Below are 17,869 nucleotides of genomic sequence, written 5' to 3' on the forward strand. Positions count from 1 at the left end.
GCCTGCTGGGCCCTTGCCCCGCCTGGCCCGTGCACCGTTGCATGGAGAAGCCGACCTCAGGATGCGGAGGCCACGGGTGGCTGGAGAGCCTCTCGCTGCCCATCGGGAGGACAGACATGAGCCCGAGGCATCCCCGACACGAGGGCCGCTTCCTCCACGGACCCCACTGGTGCTCCTTCCCAGGGCAGGAGGAAGTTGGGCGGCGAGCCCAAGCCGACAGCTTCTGGAGTCAGGGACTTGGGATTATTTCCTTCTGGGTCCCTTTCTGATGGGTAAAAGGTCTTCTCGCCTCTGTTTTGAAGCTGGCGAACAGACACGAAAGTCCGTAAAGGTCCTTGGATTATGGAGGTTTGCTCTTTTTCCTTGGATCCCGAGTCTTCTGGGCAGAAAGTGAGAATTCAGGTGACAGCACCAAGCAGAAGGTATCTGAGCTCACAGCACTGGTATAGATCAGAGGGGCCTAGAAACCTAAACCTCCAGAGCGGTGTGTGTGTGTGTGCGCGTGTGTTGTATGACTTTATGTGTGTATATGTAACTGACTCACACTGAGTGTCTTTATCTAAGATATGTAAGAGAGAAGGGTGGAAATTTCCTCATATCTTACTTGCATTTATGCCGTTGTGTGCTGTGGGTAAGGCCTTGTGCCTTGCGGTAATCAGCATACATATGACTGCCTATGACCACAATGTATTTGGTACAGGATGCTTGATAGTTCCATGTGGGTGGCTGCGTTGCCCACGTGACAGTGTGTTTATTTCATTTGTGAATTTTGCATAGATTTACGTGAAGCTGACCCATATCCTGACTCTACAGGGTAGAGTCTGTGCCCAGTTCAGGAGTAAGGCATTGAGTCTGCAAGCTCTGGGCTCTTCTAACAGCATTCCCAGGCAATTTATCAAAAATCTCTGAGATGCAGGTTCTTCAGCATGGAAATAATAGCAGCCCACGTGACAGTGTATTTCATTTGTGAATTTTGCATAGATTTATGTGAAGCTGACCCATATCCTGATTCTATTTACCTAGTTTGAATATAACCAGAACAGTCTATGTATCTCCCTTTGGCAAGTGTGTGTCTGTGTGTGTGCACTTTGAATAACAAATTCACACCTTGACTTCCATCACACAAAAGATGGGTTAGATCGAGACTTAAAACCAAAATGCAGACATTTGTGTGTGTGTGTGTGTGTGTTCGACTTCCTCACATTCTGACTCTGCCTGGGACCAGAATCCACACAGGCAGCCACAAAAGCAGCCCACCTGGAAGAGCTGTTGGAGGCCACTTTTCAGTGATTTGAATGTGACAGGTGGGCCCCTGGAAGCCCAATATTTTTGACACTTTTCTTCAAATATGGGTCACATAGAAGAACTTATTCACTATGTAAGAACTTGTTCACCATGTAAGAACTCATTCGTTATGCTTCAGAAGATTGGAGACTGTTGAGAATTAGGCTTGGGGTTGATTAATGATTGTGCATTGAGTCCCCTATATAGAATTTTATTGTTGTTAACAACCATTTGATCAGTAAATATGAGAGATGCCCTCTCAAAAAAAAATTTTGGGTCACATAGTTTAGAGACTAAATGGTGTCATTTCTGGTGTCACATACCCTCAAGTCTTTGTCTTTTTCCTACTTGACAGCTTTGTGGCCTTGGGTTTGGCTTCTCTGAGGCTCAGCAGCCTCCACTGTCAGGCAGAAGCAACGACAAATGCTGCTAAGGTGCCCACCAAGCACTAGGCAAGTCGTAAGGCTACAAACTGTAGCCTTGTGGGTTACGTCTGCAGTGAGAAGCCAGTCCTGGGCAGAAGGATGAGCCCTTGTCCCCTCCTTGTGCCCCACAAACGACGCCAGTCAATGACCTCAAGCAACTTCCTGGTCTGGAATGAGAATCTGCTGTCAGACACTTTCACACCAATGATAATGTCAGGTTCTTCTCCTAAGCCTATGGGCACTTCAACATTTAACTTTAGTGTCTCTACCTCCCATGGAAAGAAATAAGTGGGTTCAGTTTACAGTGAAAAGATGAGATGATCAGAAAATCTACCTTTGAGACCAGGTTCCACTCTGCAATATCTATGTGATATCATGCAAGCAATTTCACTATTCCTATTAGTAAAATGAAAGAGAAAAATCACCACCTCCTGTACGTCTCAGACACAAAATAAACATTGATGGATTTAGTAAAATGGAAGGCATATGAAAGCCATTTGCAAAATAAAGGTCTTTAAGAATATAAGTGGCAACTGTTATCTGAGCAGAAGGACTCCTCCAAATCCTGAAATAATGTTTCTTAAGGTGCTGGCTTTTTTGTCTAATTAAAGAGAGAGAGACAAATAGTTGTGTCATAAGAGCAGAGATTCTAACACCTTTTTTCAAAATGAGAGAGAATTGTGACCACAGCAGTTACTGAGATCATTACTAAGTAAGATCATGCTAGTTTCTCACTCCTTTGAGTATATATATATAATGAAGTTTTAACAATACCTACCTTTTAGGACTGCTGAAAAAAATGAAGTAATAATATAAAAGTGTATTTGTCTGACACAGTGCTTATTAAATGTCAATTATCATCAGTGTGAAGATGGGTATGAGGAGATAATGACAGTCTATTAGGCAAGTCTAATTCTAACAGACCTCCAAACCTTCAGGATCTCCCAGGTCTCAGATCCCGGATCCCAGATCTCAGATCTCAGGTGCCTTCCTGCCTATGCATACCCAGATCCAAGTCAACTTGAAGCACCAGGTATAGATGGCAATCCATGAACTGAAGTATGGTTTATTTCTCAGGAAAAAGATGAGCATGCCCCAAGACATTGTCCACTGAGGAATTCACCCCAGTGACAGGATCTGAGCTCAGAAACTCCCCTTGAGAGCGTGAGAACTCCAATAAGCTAACACAAATTGTCAGCTAAATTGGTCTTTTGTGCTGACCATCTCATAATGCTATTAAAAACCTGAACCAGATCCTGGTTGTATTTAGATACTTATCCTCTCATAAAAATAACTGCTAAAAAGGTGTGTGTTTATTTTACACAGGACACTGTTCATAGATATTAATGCATATGGAACTAGAATCCTCTTATGGACTGTATGAATGTGTGACACTTGTATCTGTACATTACAGAAGCACAGTGCAAGGCCAAGAGAGACTTAGCCCCTGTAACTCTGGGTTGGAGGGGGTTCCCAACTTTGGGCATGTTCACTCTGAAATCGATGAGACTGAATAATGAAAACAGAATGTTGGGGGGTGGTAAAAGAGTTTACACCAAGTTTTAATCTCATGGGTGGCAGGTTCAGTATTACAACCACATCGCCATCCAGCAGTCTGCACGTCTGCCCCTGCCAGCCACTTCCTCCTCTTCTTCTCCAGGCCTCTGGGTGCAAAGCACAGGGTGGAGGTCTTTATATAGCAATACACAATAATGGCTCATTGTCAACAGATGTGCAAGCACATGCCTGCGCAGTAGGCTAAGTATGACATCATTGCACGTGTGCAGTGGGTGAGTAGATTAGGGTCAGGTGAGGATTCTGGCCATGGAACTTCCATTTTCCCTACAGCTCCCCAGGTCAGAGGGCTTTAAACTGGTGGGGCCAGAAGCACAACACGAGGAGCCTGACTGCAGACCCACATCTAGTCATCCTCTGCCAGGTGTTCTCGAGGGGGTCAGCTTCCCAGGGAAGATGTGCCCTCTTTCCAGTTGGTAGCATAGTGCCAGGAACATGGTTGATTAAAAAAATAAAAATGATTTTTCTCTGGTTTTCATCAAAAGGAATCGTGTTGGGCATTGAGAATATGCCCCCTTGCTTTGGCAGCACTAGATGATAGAAATTCAGACAGTTACTATTACTATTTTTTTCTCTAGCAGAAAACAAGAAACCTCCTGTGGTGGCCACAATCACACTTTTAAAGTCTGGCATCTCCTACTTTCCTTCACCCCCAGCAGACAGAAGAGGAACATTAGGCCTGGGAACCGGAGCAGCGTGTCTGGGTTCCTCCTCCTGGGGCTCCCCGTCCCCCTGGAGCAGCAGGGCGTGCTCTTCACCCTGTTCCTGGGCATGTACCTGACCACGGTGCTGGGGAACCTGCTCATTATCCTGCTCGTCAGGCTGGACTCGCGCCTCCACACCCCTATGTACTTCCTCCTCAGCCACCTGGCCCTCTCTGACGTCTTTTCATCTTTCACTGTCCCAGAGGTGTTGATGGACATTCAGACATTGGGGACATCCATTCTCTATGTAGGGTGTATTTCACAGATGAACTTTTTCATATTTTTCAGTTGTATTGATAATGTCTTTCTTGGAATGATAGCTTATGACAGGCCATCTGTCACCCCCTACATGACACCACTATCATGAGAGAAAGACTGTGTCTCACTAGTGGCTGTGATCTGGTTATTCTCATGCAGTGCAATGCCCCACGCTCAGCCTGGCCTGGCTGTCCTCTGTGCTGATAACACTGCCTCTCATTTTTTTTGTGATCTTGCTGCTCTGCTCAAATTGTCCTGCTCCAACACCTCCATCGGCAAGCTGATCATCTTCACCATGGGGGCACTGGAACCATCATAACACTGATTGGCATCCTACTTTCTTACCTCAGCATTGGGGTCTCCATCCTGTACCAAAGGGATCTGCATAGCCTCATCCACCTGTCGCTCCTACCTCTCTGTGGTGTTTCTATTTTATGGAACAGTTACGATCCCATACATTTCACCCTCATCAAAGAAATCCAATGACAAAGATGTAATTGCTGCAGTGATATACACAGTGGTCAACCCCCTGTTAAACCCCTTCATCTACAGCTGGAGGAACAGGGACATGAAGGGGGCTCTGGGGAGACTTTTCAGGAGGGAGATATTTTTCTCCAAGTGTCAATCACTATACCTTTACAGTTCTTAGTTCACCAGATGACACTGTCAGAGATTCATTAGCGGAAAACTGTGCAGTTAACCATCCTTGTCCCTGGCACCCTTCCCACCTCCCTGTTTCTGGTCACTTGCTTCGACGGCTCTTCCTTTTTACTCCTCCTGAAGCCAGTGAGTTCATTCAAAGCTCCCTGCACAGATACATCAAAGGATACTTGCTATAACCATCTGTGTTCTTTGAACTGATTTCTTTTTACTTTAGTTTTATTTTATGTCGGTGTTTACATAAGCCTTGGGCTCTGGCACATACAGAAGCACCATTACCTTAGTTGCCTTTAAAGCACTGAACTTCTTTCATCAGGGGTGGGAATTGTCATCCTTTACAATTACAGTATTGCCTTATATTCATGAATAGATCCAAAATATCCTTGCTTTGAGACATGTTTCCTCTTTGAGGAAAAAGAAATTTTGACTGCAAGTTTTTTTGCTATTTGGATTTGTTAGGCATTTTAATAACCTGTGTGTTCACATTCTTTAAGTTTCTGTTGCCTGTGTTGAAGGAAATTAGAAGTGTCACATGTGATGTGGTTTGGAAATGTCATGTATTTATGTGGATCTCTTAGATGGATTTGTATCAATGTTTGTGAAACAGTAGTATAGATAATGAGAACACTTAAAATGGCTGTATAAAAATTAATGGTAATCTATATTTTAGCAATCAGCTCCTTGTTTCATGTTCAATTAATATTTTTTTTTGGAGTTCTAAATGTCAATTCAACTCCAAAGTTTAAAGAAATTTAGAATGCTGCCTTACCTAATGGAATAGCTGCCTAATTAAATGCTTTAGTTTCCCCAAATTTAAACTCAATACAAAGTTGTCAGGGGTTTCCAATGCATAGCCAATGTTAACACTTGGCCTAAGCATATTTAGAGCAACACATGTAACTGAACAAAATGCATATCCTCAAAATTAACATCTACAGGAGGCTGGAGCCAAGATGGCAGCGTGAGTAGAGCAGCAGAAACCTCCCCAAACCACATATATCTATGAAAATATAACAAAGACAACTCTTCCTAGAATAAAGACCAGAAGACACAGGACAACATCCAGACCACATCCACACCTGCGAGAACCTAGTGCCTCATAAAGGGGGTAAGATACAAGCCCCGGCCCCGCGGAACCCGAGCGCCCCTCCCCCCCAGCTCCCGGCGGGAGAAGTGTAGGCAGAGTGGGAGGGAGACGGAGCCCAGGGCTGCCGAACACCCAGCCCCAGCCATCCAGACAAGAGTGCAGACACAGTGCATTTGCAGGGGGCCCTGGATACTAGGGAAACAGGGCAGCAAGAACAGTGAGTGGGTACCGGAGGCCGGGTGCCGGAGGACATAAGAAAAGTGAGCGGCCATTTTTTTTTTCTGTTTTGTTTTGGCGAGTGCTTTTTGGAAGTCTTAAAGGGATAGGGACTCCAATACTAGGGAAACAGGGCAGCAAGACTGGTGACCATATGCCTGAGGCTGGCGCCAAAGAAAAAGGAAAAAGGGGGGCCATTTTTAATTTATATTTTTATTTTTTTAATTTAAAAATTTTTTTTTTTTTTTTGTGGTCGTTGTTTTGCTTTGGCGGGTGCTTTTTGGAAGTCTTAAAGGGGCAGGGCGGGACACTTAATCCAGAGGTAGGGAATCCGGGATCTCTGGGCACCCTAACCCCTGGGCTGCAGGGAGCAGGGAGGCCCCTTACGGAGATAAATAGCCTCCCAGCCGCTCCTGCTCCAACGCGACTCCACCACTTTGGAGCAGCTGCCCGAGCCAGGCCACGCCCACAGCAACAGCGGAGATTAACTCCATAGCAGCCGGGCAGGAAGCAGAAGCCCTGTCTGCGTGCAGCTGCGCAGCACAAGCCACTAGAGGTCGCTGTTCTCCCAGGAGAGGAGGGCCACAAACCAACAAGAAGGGAAGTTCTTCCAGCCGTCACTCGTCCCAGCTCTGCAAACTATTCCTATCACCATGAAAAGGCAAAGCAACAGGCAGACAAAGATCACAGAGACAACACCAGAGAAGGAGACAGACCTAACCAGTCTTCCTGAAAAAGAATTCAAAATAAGAATCATAAACATGCTGACAGAGATGCAGAGAAATACGCAAGAGAAATGGGATGAAGTCCGGAGGGAGATCACAGATGCCAGAAAGGAGATCACAGAAATGAAACAAACTCTGGAAGGGTTTATAAGCAGAATGGATAGAATGCAAGAGGCCATTGATGGAATTGAAATCAGAGAACAGGAACGCATAGAAGCTGACATAGAGAGAGATAAAAGGATCTCCAGGAATGAAACAATGATAAGAGAACTGTGTGACCAATCCAAAAGGAACAATATCCATATTATAGGGGTTCCAGAAGAAGAAGAGAGAGGAAAAGAGATGGAAAGTATCTTGGAAGAAATAATTGCTGAAAACTTCCCCAAACTAGGGGAGGATATAATCGAACAGACCACGGAAATACACAGAACCCACAACAGAAAGGATCCAAGGAGGGCAACACCAAGACACATAATAATTAAAATGGCAAAGATCAAGGACAAGGAAAGAGTTTTAAAGGCAGCTAGAGAGAAAAACGTCACCTATAAAGGAAAACCCATCAGGCTAACATCATACTTCTAGACAGAAACCCTACAGGCCAGAAGAGAATGGCATGATATATTAAATGCAATGAAACAGAAGGGCCTTGAACCAAGGATACTGTATCCAGCACGACTATCATTCAAATATGATGGTGGGATTAAACAATTCCCAGACAAACAAAAGCTGAGGGAATTTGCTTCCCACAAACCACCTCTACAGGACATCTTACAGGGACTGCTCTAGATGGGAGCACTCCTAGAAAGAGCACAGCACAAAACACCCAACATATGAAGAATCGAGGAGGAGGAATAAGAAGGGAGAGAAGAAAAGAATCTCCAGACAGTGTATATAACAGCTCAATAAGCGAGCTAAGTTAGGCAGTAAGATACTAAAGAGGCTAACCTTGAACCTTTGCTAACCACGAATTTAAAGCCTGTAATGGCAATAAATACATATCTTTCAATAGTCACCCTAAATGTTAATGGACTGAATGCACCAATCAAAAGACACAGAGTAATAGAATGGATAAAAAAGCAAGACCCATCTATATGCTCCTTAACAAGAAACTCACCTCAAACCCAAAGACATGTACAGACTAAAAGTCAAGGGATGGAAACACATATTTCAGGCAAACAATAGCAAGAAGAAAGTAGGGGTTGCAGTACTAATATCAGACAAAATAGACTTCAAAATAAAGAAAGTAACAAGAGATAAAGAAGGACACTACATAATGATAAAGGGCTCAGTCCAACAAGAGGATATAACCATTCTAAATATATATGCACCCAACACAGGAGCCCCAGCATATGTGGAACAAATACTAACAGAACTAAAAGGGGAAATAGGCTGCAATGCATTCATTCTAGGAGACTTCAACACACCACTCACTGCAAAGGATAGATCCACCGGGCAGAAAATAATTAAGGACACAGAGGCACTGAACAACACACTAGAACAGATGGACCTAATAGACATCTACAGAACGGTCCACCCAAAAGCAGCAGGATACAGATTCCTCTCAAGCGCACATGGAACTTTGTCCAGAATAGACCACATACTAGGCCACAAAAAGAGCCTCAGTAAATTCCAAAAGATTGAAATCCTACCAACCAACTTTTCAGACCACAAAGGCATAAAACTAGAAATAAACTGTACAAAGAAAGCAAAAAGGCTCACAAACACATGGAGGCTTAACAACACGCTCCTAAATAATCAATGGATCAATGACCAAATCAAAATGGAGATCCAGCAATATATGGAAACAAATGACAACAACAACACTAAGCCCCAACTTCTGTGGGACACAGCAAAAGCAGTCTTAAGAGGAAAGTATATAGCAATCCAAGCATATTTTAAAAAGGAAGAACAATCCCAAATGAATGGTCTAATGTCACAATTATCAAAATTGGAAAAAGAAGAACAAATGAGGCCTAAGTTCAGCAGAAGGAGGGACATAATAAAGATCAGAGAAGAAATAAATAAAATTGAGAAGAATAAAACAATAGCAAAAATCAATTAAACCAAAAGCTGGTTCTTTGAGAAAGTAAACAAAATAGATAAGCCTCTAGCCAGACTTATTAAGAGGAAAAGAGAATCAACACAAATCAACAGTATCAGAAACAAGAAAGGAAAAATCACGACGGACCCCGCAGAAATACAAAGAATTATTAGAGAATACTATGAAAACCTATATGCTAACAAGCTGGGAAACCTAGGAGAAATGGACAACTTCCTAGAAAAATACAACCTTCCAAGACTGACCCAGAAAGAAACAGAAAATCTAAACAGACCAATTACCAGCAACGAAATTGAAGCGGTAATCAAAAAACTACCAAAGAACAAAACCCCCGGGCCAGATGGATTTACCTCGGAATTTTATCAGACATACAGGGAAGACATAATACCCATTCTCCTTAAAGTTTTCCAAAAAATAGAGGAGGAGGGGATACTCCCAAACTCATTCTATGAAGCTAACATCACCCTAATACCAAAACCAGGCAAAGACCCCACCAAAAAAGAAAACTACAGACCAATATCCCTGATGAACGTAGATGCAAAAATACTCAACAAAATATTAGCAAACCGAGTTCAAAAATACATCAAAAGGATCATACACCATGACCAAGTGGGATTCATCCCAGGGATGCAAGGATGGCACAACATTTGAAAGTCCATCAACATCATCCACCACATCAACAAAAAGAAAGACAAAAACCACACGATCATCTCCATAGATGCTGAAAAAGCATTTGACAAAGTTCAACATCCATTCATGATAAAAACTCTCAGCAAAATGGGAATAGAGGGCAAGGCCCTCTATGACAAACCCACAGCCAACATTATATTGAACAGCGAGAAGCTGAAAGCATTTCCTCTGAGGGAACTAGACAGGGATGCCCAATCTCCCCACTGTTATTTCACATAGTACTGGAGGTCCTAGCCACGGCAATCAGACAAAACAAAAAAATACAAGGAATCCAGATTGGTAAAGAAGAAGTTAAACTGTCACTATTTGCAGATGACATGATACTGTACATAAAAAACCCTGAAGACTCCACCCCAAAACTACTAGAACTGATATCAGAATACAGCAAAGTTGCAGGATACAAAATCAACACACAGAAATCTGTGGCTTTCCTATACACTAGCAATGAACCAACAGAAAGTGAAATCAGGAAAACAACTCCATTCACAATTGCATCAAAAAAAATAAAATACCTAGGAATAAACCTAACCAAAGAAGTGAAAGACTTATACTCTGAAAACTACAAGTCACTCTTAAGAGAAATTAAAGGGGACACTAACAGATGGAAACTCATCCCATGCTCGTGGCTAGGAAGAATTAATATCGTGAAAATGGCCATCCTGCCCAAAGCAATATACAGATTTGATGCAATCCCTATGAAACTACCAGCAACATTCTTCAATGAACTGGAACAAATAATTCAAAAATTCATATGGAAACACCAAAAACCCCAAATAGCCAAAGCAATCCCGAGAAAGAAGAATAAAGTAGGGGGGATCTCACTCCCCAACTTCAAGCTCTACTATAAAGCCATAGTAATCAAGACAACTTGGTACTGGCACAAGAACAGAGCCACAGACCAATGGAACAGACTAGAGAATCCAGACATTAACCCAGACATATATGGTCAATTAATATTTGATAAAGGAGCCATGGACATACAATGGCGAAATAACAGTCTCTTCAACAGATGGTGCTGGCAAAACTGGACAGCTACATGTAGGAGAATGAAACTGGACCATTGTCTAACCCCATATACAAAAGTAAACTCAAAATGGATCAAAGAACTGAATGTAAGTCATGAAACCATTAAACTCTTGGAAGAAAACATAGGCAAAAACCTCTTAGACATAAACATGAGTGACCTCTTCTTGAACATATCTCCCTGGGCAAGGAAAACAACAGCAAAAATGAACGAGTGGGACTATATTAAGCTAAAAAGCTTCTGTACAGCACAAGACACCATCAATAGAACAAAAAGGAACCCTACAGTATGGGAGAATATATTTGAAAATGACACATCCGATAAAGGCTTGACATCCAGAATATATAAAGAGCTCACACACCTCAACAAACAAAAAACAAATAACCCAATTAAAAAATGGGCAGAGGAACTGAACAGACGGTTCTCCAAAACAAAAATACAGATGGCCAACAGACACATGAAAAGATGCTCCACATCGCTAATTATCAGAGAAATGCAAATTAAAACTACAATGAGGTATCACCTCACACCAGTAAGGATGGCCACCATCCAAAAGACAAACAACAACAAATGTGGGCGAGGCTGTGGAGAAAGGGGAACCCTCCTACACTGCTGGTGGGAATGTAAGTTAGTTCAACCATTGGGGAAATCAGTATGGAGGTACATCAAAATGCTCAAAACAGACTTACCATTTGACCCAGGAATTGCACTCCTAGGAATTTCCCCTAAGAATGCAGCAATCAAGTATGAGAAAGACCAATGCACCCCTATGTTTATCGCAGCACTATTTACAATAGCCAAGAATTGGAAGCAACCTAAATGTCCATTGATAGATGAAAGGATAAAGCAGATGTGGTACATATACACAATGGAATACTACTCAGCCATAAGAAAAGGGCAAATCCTACCATTTGCAGCAACATGGATGGAGCTGGAGGGTATTATGCTCAGTGAAACAAGCCAAGCAGAGAAAGAGAAATACCAAATGATTTCACTCATCTGTGGAGTATAAGAACAAAGGAAAAACTGAAGGAACAAAACAGCAGCAGAATCACAGAACTCAAGAATGGAGTAACAGGTACCAAAAGGAAAGGGACTGGGGAGGATAGGTGGGTAGGGAGGGATAAGGGGGGGAGAAGAAGGAAGGTATTAAGATTAGCATGCATGGGGGGGTAGGAGAAAGGGGAAGGCTGTACAACACAGAGAAGGCAAGTAGTGATTCTACAATATTTGCTATGCTAATGGACAGTGACTGTAAAGGGGTTTATAGGGGGGACCTGGTATAGGGGAGAGCCTAGTGAACATAATATTTGTCATGTAAGTGTAGATTAATGACACCAAAAAAAAAAAAGGCAGTTCCTGTGTAGAGATCTCCAATGAGTCCTACACAAGGGTATAAAGGCCATATAAAAGTGTAGGCAAAGGGTCTGTTTGTGTTTATACAGAGGATCAAACCCTAATTTGGCTAGCCAGAAATGAACTAAGGTACGATATGAAAAAGAACTTCCAACATCAGCATTCTCTGGAAGACTCATGCCAGAAGATGATCATCAAAAAACCCCAACAAAGATCCACGCACTGCTACAGCTGTAGGTGCACTCATCCCACCAGCTCCTGGACTTGCCATGGGAATGAAGAAGGAGATATCTAAGCTGGCCTGTGCATACAGTTAAACAACAAATTTGACTGGATCTATACTGTTGGAACTCAACCAAGAATTAGGAGAAGTGCAAATTGTAGCGCTCCAAAATCTTACAACTACAGACTATTTACTGTTAAAAGAACATATGGGATGTGAACAGTCCCCAGGAATGGGTTGTATTAATTTGTCTGATTTTTCTCAGAGTGTTCAAGTTCAGTTGGACAATATCTACCATATCATAGATAAGTTTTCACAAATGCCTAAGGTGCCTAACTGGTTTTCTTGGTTTCACTGGAGATGGCTGGTAATTACAGGTATGCTTTGGTTATGTAACTACACTCCTATTATGTTAATGTGTGTGTGCAATTTAAGTAGTAGCTTAAAACCTATACATGCTGAAGTTACTCTACAAGAAGATATGTCAAAGAAATAATCAATCTTCCCATGTTTTCTTCCGCCTGCTACTTCTATAGCTTTCCTTCTTCCTTCCTAATTACATCCCTTAAATAGAATTCATGCCTCTTATCAAATTTACTGAGTATCATAATTCTTCCAAGTGGTAAAGATACCTCAAGACAAATGCTGTGCATAGAAGCCACAGGGCATAAATCTGCAAAGAAGTAAAAAGCTAACCTTTTCAAACAATAAGGCTTCTCTCTCACTTACCAACTTTACATTTCCCTGTATGGCCCTGGAAGATGACTGGTTAGCCAGAGACGGGTAAGATTCCTCAAGGGAGGAATGACCTAAGACAGGCACAGTCGCAGGGGGGCCATCAGATGAGAAATTGGGCATCAACAGAGGTGAGGCTTAGAACCTCACCCCCCCCCCCGTTCTGAGAGAAATCTTCTGCATACGTGGATGTTTTATTGCCCTTGTCTAGCTTGGATTAACACATAGTCTACAGGCACACACCTGATCATCTACATTTGCTCTCTTACAACACTAAACTATGTTTTCTACCTTTATCTTGTATCTACCTACCACTTCAGCATTTTATTAAAAAGAATAATAATAAAGAGAGAAATGTGGTATCCACATATAAATCAAGTATAAAAATCAAATGAGTATTCATATTTGAACTGACTGTTTATAGTTCATAATGCATGAGCAAAACCGAAAGTTTCTGTGATGACTGCCCTTGTACTGTTCACCATGTAACTTATTCACTATGTAAGATTTTGTTCTCCATGTAAGAACTTGTTCATTATGCTTCAGAAGATTAGAGACTGATGAAAATTAGGCTTGGGGTGGATTAATGATTGTGCATTGAGCATTGACCCCCCTATACAGAATTTTATTATTGTTAAAAACCATTTGATCAATAAATATGAGAGATGCCCTCACAAAAAAAAAATACACACTTCCAATTGTAAAATAAATAAGTAACCGGGATGTAATGTATAGCATAAGGAATATAGTCAAAATATGGTAACAACTTGGTGTGGTGATAGCTGGCATCTAGAACTATCATGTATATAAATGTTGAATCACTGTGTTGTACACCTGAAACTAATGTAATGTAATACTGTGTGTCAACTACCCTTCAATAAAAAATAATTATCTACAAAAAAAAAATTAACATCTACACCTACATTGGGAACTGCTATAGGTAACTGATGTGTTATAACCTTGGAAGAAAATCTTCCAAAATTTTGCAGAGCAGCTGAAAGGACCTCTTACCTTTGGGAGCCTTGTAGACAATGAAATATGGGTCAAACATAAAGAATCGTCCCTTGATAAGGCATTGGAATAGAGCAGGTGTAATCCTGATCTCATCCTTTAGATTTGACAGGAAAAGTCTTATTCTTTTAAAGGAAACTCCACTGAGAAATAAAGATGGAGAAAAATAATCTTTCCATGTTGATTTTGCTGTGAAATACATTTGTATGTAGAGCCTTCCCTAGTATGAAAATTGTGTTAATTAGGACAGTGAGATGGCAGTCTCAGTGAAAATGTCTGTTTTCCAAGGGGATTCCTGCTTACTTCTCACTTTCTCATTTTTGCTTACAGTTTTATTGGGGTACAATTGACATAGTTTTAAAATGCCCAACTTAAAGTATCTTGAATTATACATGGAAACAATCACCCCAATCAAGATAATTAACAAATCCATCAACCCTGAGAAGTTTCCTCATATGCTTTTATAAGCCTGCCCTCCTTCCCCTTAGTCCTGATAATAGTAATGTATGTCTTTTCTCATTTTCAACTTGATTTATCAATTTTACATTTTTCTTAAAGAACCAACTTTGTTTTTATTAGTACTATATACTGTTTTTCTGTTTTCTATTTCACTGATTTCTGCTTTTCTCTTTATTATTTCCTACTATTGAGACAGGGACCATGGCCTTAGACAGAGTAGGGTGAGGGCTTTCCGAAAAAACAAAGCAAGATAATCCACTGTGGGATTTGCTTTGGCCTGCTGGGGGGCCCAGATTAATTTTTAACTTTACTCAGGTGCTGCTTTCCCTCCTCCAGCCCTAATCAAGTGGTTTGCAACCTAGGCAATTTAACAAGCAAACCCGAAACAACCTAGTAAAAACAGGAAAGATTCCATGTTGAAGATAAGATTGCATTTTAAAACCCAATTAGTTAAAAAATAAGTTTCTTAACATACTCTTTAACAAACAGACAATAACTCAGCCCACCTTGGGAGCAAAGCAGCCAGTCTTGATTGATATGCTCCCATACCAGGAAGCTGCGATCCTGGGAGGAAATCAGAGCACTAAATTTCTTGTAAATAACCCAGAAGACTAATAAGAAACTTAATGTCTCTTCAAAGATAAACATTTTGGGGCAACTTAGCAGGTGTGCATCCCTAGCCCTTTGTCTCTCAACTGCCTGTGAAATGCCTAGACAATGCATCACCCCAGGACTCTCTTGTCCCCTCCTGGCCTGAGCCAGGAGCTCTGTCCTCTCATTTTATCTCTAAATGAAATTCTCTGCCTTGCTCTCCTACTCTTGAGTGTTTGCGAAGTTCGTTCTTTGAATCTGTGAACAAGAACCCTGGCATCACTATGTTTACTATATGTGCCTATTTTGGATTTAATTTGCTCTTCTCTTTCTAGTTTTTAAGGTGAAATCTTAAGTGACTGACATGAGACCTTTATTCTTTTCTAAATACAGATGTTTAGTGCTATAAATTTCCCTCTACCACTTCTATTGGTTTACCTTAGAAATTTTGATATATTCTGTTTCCCATTTTGAAAACCTTGTCAGTTGAAAATGTTTTCTAAATTTCCTTTAATATTTTCCCCTGACCCATGATTTATTTGGAAATGCATAATTTAGTCTCTAAATATTTGAGGATTTTTTCCTGGTGTCTTTTACTGATTCCTAAATTAATTCCATATTGTTCATCCATTTTGTATGATTTGAATCCTTTTAAACTTAGTGAAGCTTGTTTCAGGGCCTTAGCATATAGTTCTTCCTTGGTAAATGTTACATATGACTTGAAAAGATTGTGTATTCTGCTAATATTGGGCAAAATGTTCTATGAAGGTCATTTAGGACAAGTTGGATGACAGTGTTATTCAAGACTTTTATATTACTACTCATTATTCTCTACTTGTCTATTGATTATTGACAAATGAGTATTAAAATCTTCAATTATAACTGTGGATTTGTCTGTTTCTCCTTATAGTTCTATCAGATTGTGCTTTTATTAAAAAAAACCCTGTTATTAGGTGCATATAGATTCAGAATTTTTTGTTATCTTGATTAATTTATCTCTTTATTATTACAAAATGGTAGTTTTTTTCCCTGGCAAAATTTGCTCTTAAATCTACTTTGCCCTGTATGAGAGTAGCCACTCCAGCTTTCTTTTGACTAATGTTTGCATGATATACTTTTTTCTATCCTTTAATTTTTAACTTACTTATGTTTTTATTTTTAAAGGGGGCTCTTTATGGACAGTATATACTTGGGTCTTACTTTTTTATCCAACCTGAGCATCTCTGTCTTTTAACTTGGGTTTTTAAACAGCTCCCATTTAACACAATTATTGATATGATTTGGTTTGAATCTACTATTTTGGTGTTTGTTTTGTATTTGTTTCATCTATTTTTTGTACATTTTCCTCTGCCTTTTTTGGATTAATTGTGGCATTTTTAAGATTCCATTTTATCTCCTTTGTTGGCTTACTAGCTATGCCTATTTTTTTGTGATTGTCTTTGGGCTTGTAACAAACACTTTAAACCTATCAAAGTCTACTTGCAAATAATATTATGTCACTTAAATTATAGCACAAGCAATGTACAGCACACACTTTCATTTCCACTCTCTCAGACTTTGTGCTATTGTCATTGTATATCTTCTTTTTACATTTGTTATAAAACCTACTGTAGATTTATTCTTTTGGATTTAAATAGTTAATTACATTTTAATGTGACTTAAAAATAAGAGCATTTGTTTTATATTTATCTGTGTGTTTAATATTTCTGATATTCTTCAACCAGATTTCAATTTATCATCATTATCATTTTCTACTGCCTGGAGGCCTTTCTCTCCCTGTTTTCTTCATGGTTTCTGGTGATGAATATTTTCAGCTCTTTTACATCTGCAAGTCTTTATTTAACCTTCTATTTTCACTGGTGAAACCTTCTAGCATAACAGTTTTTCTCTTAGTACTTAGTACTTTAAGGTTGTTAATTCATTGTCTTCTGATTTGAATTATTTCCAACAAAAAATTTGCAGTAATTTTTATCTTCCTTCAAAATGTGTCTTTTTTTTCCTTTGTCGGTGTTCAAGATTTTCTTTATTACTGGTTTCAAGTTAATTTGATTATGGTATGCTTCATTGTAGTTTTTAGTTTAAAAAAAAAACACTTTATTGAGGAATGATTGATGTATGAAAAGTTGTACGTATTTAATGCATACAACCTGATGGGTTTGGAGATAAGTATACACCTATGAAATCATCAACACAATCTGTGCCATAAATATGTATATACACTAAACAGTGAATTAGCAAACTGAATTCAACAATACATCAAAAAAATCATAAACAATGATCAAATGGAATTTACTCCAGGGATGCAAGGACTGTTGGTTCAATATTTGCAGATACACCACATTAAGAAAAAAAACTCACCCTCTTAACAAAGTGGGTATAGAGGGACCATACCTCAACATAATAATGGTCATATGGACATTCCCACAAGTAATATCAAACTTAATGGTGAAAAGCTGAAAGCCTTTTGTCTAGGATTAGGAAAAAAGATGCCCACTCTTACAACTTTCATTCAGCATAATATTGAAATTCCTACCCAGAGCATTTAGGCAGGAAAAAAATAACAGCCATCCAAACTAGAAAGGAAGAAGAAAATTGTCACTATTTGCGGATGACATGATATTATATATAGAAAATGCTGAAGACTCGACCAAAAAACTGTTAGAACTAATACATGAATTCAATAAAGTTCTATGATGCAAAATCAATATAGAAAAGCCTGTTGCATTTCTATACACAACATATTATCAGAAAGCGAAACTAAACAATACCATTTAGAATTTCATCAAA

The sequence above is a fragment of the Manis pentadactyla genome, chromosome 3, assembly GCF_030020395.1.
Source record: "Manis pentadactyla isolate mManPen7 chromosome 3, mManPen7.hap1, whole genome shotgun sequence".
Classification (NCBI taxonomy): Eukaryota; Metazoa; Chordata; class Mammalia; order Pholidota; family Manidae; genus Manis; species Manis pentadactyla.